This window comes from Aegilops tauschii, chromosome 7 (genome assembly GCF_002575655.3).
Source record: "Aegilops tauschii subsp. strangulata cultivar AL8/78 chromosome 7, Aet v6.0, whole genome shotgun sequence".
NCBI lineage: Eukaryota > Viridiplantae > Streptophyta > Magnoliopsida > Poales > Poaceae > Aegilops > Aegilops tauschii.
In genome coordinates, this window is record NC_053041.3 from 51396871 (window position 1) to 51401393 (window position 4523).

Below are 4523 nucleotides of genomic sequence, written 5' to 3' on the forward strand. Positions count from 1 at the left end.
ATCTTGGGGAAAGACATATGACTAATGATAACCCATTCTTACGTCAAACTTTGAAAAGAATTTTAGAAGCTCCGGGAAAATTAGAAGTGTCTAAGATCATGGGAAAAGACCTGTGGGTTAGGGCCCACTCAAAAGATACACCGTTAAAAAGGTCGCTTGGAAGAGAGATTGCGCCAGTTGAATTACATGTCTTGAATGTGATAACAACCTCGAAATAGCTTGAACGGATTGATAATGGAGACACAAATCTTCTGAGATATCTTCGGCACTCCAGAACAAATGAATGGCGAGAAGTGGATGATTGAGAGGTGCACCGGCATGGGATAACATTTGAAACGAGGAATGGGATATGATCAACAACGAAAGCTTGATTTAAAACCACCGGAAAAGAATACAAGAATGAAGAATGATGAACTTGAAGCTCCATTAGTATCTTCCTGAGAATCACCGAATAAGAACAAGGAGGAAAAGAATGAAGAGACTTCACATCAATAAAAAGGATACTTGATTAAGAAATCCGAGTCCTTGAAGAAAAGGGTGGGAGGGTGGGAAAACAAAGACAACTTGGGTCGGATGAAACGAACACCGTTGAGAAAAGCTTAGAATTGATCTTGCGAATGTTGGAATGACTGGATGCACATGAAGAGAAGCACATCGGTTGGAAAGGATTGAAAAGACAACCTTGATGAACAAGAAGGATTAGCATCCACATAGAAATACGAGAACACCACTTAGAATAAGGTATGGAATCAACACTTGACATTGAAGCAACTCGAATACCACAAAACAAAACAAAAACAAAGGATTTGGCTTGCAGAATAAGCCGGAAACAAACATATGATAAATCCCATATCGTATCATGTGTCTGTTGGAAAGATATCCTACGAGATACTTGAATTCCCCAGTTATAAACTCCCGAAAATTTCTGGTTATGCAATCTGGTGTTGGGGATACAGGGGACACAAAATATATCACCCAAACTAGCAATCCCTAGATCCAGCTGTATCCATCCGTCAACACATAACCAAGAACCCTTCGGAAATCATTTACCTCAACCTTCGAAAAGCACCCGTGATACGAGTTATGGCAATACTCCCGAACTCCCGCCCCAGTACTGGGTGGCGTCGAGGTGATCTCACCAACAACTGCATAAAAGAGATTTTCGATGTTGGCGAAACTCAGGTATTCCAGAACTGCAACGATAAAATTGTGACGACAACACCTCGGAGCTCAACTCCCCGGGACACTGCCACAACCCCTAAATGTCAGGAGGCACCAAGAACAATGTTCTCATCACAAAACCATCGGAACGATTCCAAGATACCCGCGTGATCCTAAATTTCTTTTAGTGAAATTTGAGGAGAGAAAAGTCAAAACTTCTACGTCAGGAGGCCTCACCAGAGCGACGAAGGAACTGAGGAGTAAAAAGAACCCTACTCTCCGATATATATAATCCTAAGACTCAAAACATTTTTGTTCTAGACTCAACAACACCAGCGGTTCGATCAAGCAGGGGGCTCCTAAGTCGGGGATGGCTCTGATTACCAACTTGTAACACCCACGATGCGACTATATCTCCCACGTGTCGAGGCACGACTTAGAGGCATTGTGGTTTTGTCGCAAGAAGGGTCATCTTCACACAATCCCATGTAATGAACAAGAATGGGATAAATAGTTGGCTTACAATCGCCACTTCACACAATAGATAAATAAATCATGCATCAACCAGAGTACAGGCATCGGTTCGACTACGGAACCAAAAGAAAAGAAGACAATCCCAAATGCTAGATCCCCGATCGTCCCAACTGGGCTCCACTACTGATCAACAGGAAACGAAACATAGTAACGACCAAGGTCCTCGTCGAACTCCCACTTGAGCTCGGTTGCGTCATCTGCACTGGTATCATCGGCACTTGCAACTGTTTTGGAAGTATCGGTGAGTCATGAGGACTCAGCAATCTCACACCCGCGAGATCAAGACTATTTAAGCTTATGGGTAGGAGAAGGTAGTGAGGAGGAGCTGCAGCAAGCACTAAGCATATATGGTGGCTAACATACGCAAATAAGAGCGAGAAGAGGAGCAACGGAACGGTCGTCAACTAGTAATGATCAAGAAGTGATCCTGAACTCCTACTTACATCAAACATAACCCAAAAGCCGTGTTCTCTTCCCGGACTCCGCCGAAAAGAGACCATCACGGCTACACACGCGGTTGATGCGTTTTAGTTAAGTCAAGTGTCAAGTTCTCTACAACCGGACGTTAACAAATTCCCATCTGCCACATAACCGCGGGCACGGCTTTCGAAAGATAATACCCTGCAAGGGTGTCCCAACTTAGCCCATTATAAGCTCTCATGGTCAACGAAGGATATTCCTTCTCCCGCGAAGACCCGATCAGTCTCGGAATCCCGGTTTACAAGACATTTCGACAATGGTAAAACAAGACCAGCAAGACCACCCGAATGTGCCGACAAATCCCGATAGGAGCTGCACATATCTCGTTCTCAGGGCACACCGGATGAGCAGTCCGTACAACTAAAACCAGGCCTCAAGTTTCCCCGAGGTGGCGCTGCAAAGAACTCTAGTTTGGACCAACACTCGGAGGAGCACTGGCACGGGGGGGTTAAAATAAGATGACCCTCGGGAGCGCGACTCCCAAGGGAAAAAGGCTAGGTGAGGCAAATGTAAAACCAAGGTTGGGCCTTGCTGGAGGAGTTTTATTCAAAGCGAACTGTCAAGGGGGTCCCATAAATCACCCAACCGCGTAAGGGACGCAAAATCAAGGAACATAACACCGGTATGACGGAAACTAGGGCGGCAAGAGTGGAACAAAACACCGGGCATAAGGCCGAGCCTTCTACCCTTTACCAAATATATAGATGCATTAATTAAATAAGAGATATTGTGATATTCCCATAATATCCATGTTCCAACATGGAACAAACTTCATCTTCACCTGCAACTATCAACGCTATAAGAGGGGCTGAGCAAAAGCGGTAACATAGCCAAACAACGGTTTGCTAGGAAAGGTGGGTTAGAGGCTTGACATGGCAATATGGGAGGCATGATATAGCAAGTGGTAGGTAGCGCGGCGTAGCAATAGAGTGAACAACTAGCAAGCAAAGATAGAAGTGATTTCGAGGGTATGGTCATCTTGCCTGAGATCCCGCAAGGAAGAAGAACGAGTCCATGAAGAAGACAAACAGACGGAGTCGAACGAATCCTCACAACTCCAGAATGAAACCGAAGCTAACGAGAGAAGCAACCCAGAAAGAAACAAACAACAAAGTAAACACACAATCATAAACATGACATGACGCACAATCAAGTATAATGCATGTCCGGTTTAATGAGGCATGGCATGGCAAGGTGCACAAACAATACTACAAATTAAGTGGAGCTCAATATGCAACGACTTGCGTATTGACGAACCACCGCATTCAATTATTTAGTTCTCTCTCATTTATGTACCCAACAATATTAAATGTCGATTAACATGACAAGAGGTGAGACATAAGTAAACTACACATTTTAGGCAATTTAAATAAGGCCGGAAACATCAAACAACAGTTCCGATAAATCATCATGTCATTTAGCAATTTAATACAAACACAATTTTAAACATTTTAAATGTTGTTATCATGATGCGGATGACATATGCAAGTTTTAAGCAATTTTTATGAAAATGTTGACTTGAGCAAGATACGAGTCATTTGTCATTGTGGCGGAAAGAAAGGGTGCAACGGCGACGAATCCGAAAATGATGCCACGGCAACATATCGGTTCCGGTAGCTAATGGAAATACCGGTGCAAACGGAAGCGTGGCGTGAGCGTGTCATGCAAGATGGTGGGGTGATCCCGGCAACCGGATCCCCATGTGTCGATGGCAAGGCAACGAGGAACGCGCAAGGAACAACTCGGACACGGTGCAAACACGAGCATCTCATACAACATCCATTCGTTCATCGCGGTCATCTCAGGGTTATACCTTCGAGGCGTGACTTTTTGGAACGGATCAAGTTCGTAGTGGAAGTAGACGTTCTTGCGACGTTGGTGGAAGTAGTGGTACACGTTTCGTAGTCGCACACATTCCGTAGATGTTCGGGGTCATGGCGAGGAACTTGACGTCCACGGAGTCTTCAAGGGACGACGGTAGTGGTACACACGTTGTCGGGGTACTTGTCGGTCCAGTCTTGGCGACGGTAGTTGTACACAAGTCATAGAGGAACTTGATGCATCCGAGGTGTTCAGGTTCGTAGTTGTACTTGGCGTTCGGAGTCCGGGTCTTGTCGGTGGTGTACTTGGTGCTTGAGGTTCCGATCCGGGGGTGCATGCGTCCACGGTAACACTGCATGGTGCGTAGAGCCGACAACTTGGGCGGTGCTGGGCATCGGGATCAGGAGCGTGCTCGCTCGGGCACGGAGCTGGTCGCGGTCAATGCGTGAGGCGCGCGTGCAGGCGGATCAAGCAGGGAGCAACGCTGCTCGTCCTCCTCGGTCGAGGCCGAGGCGAAACGGGGCAGA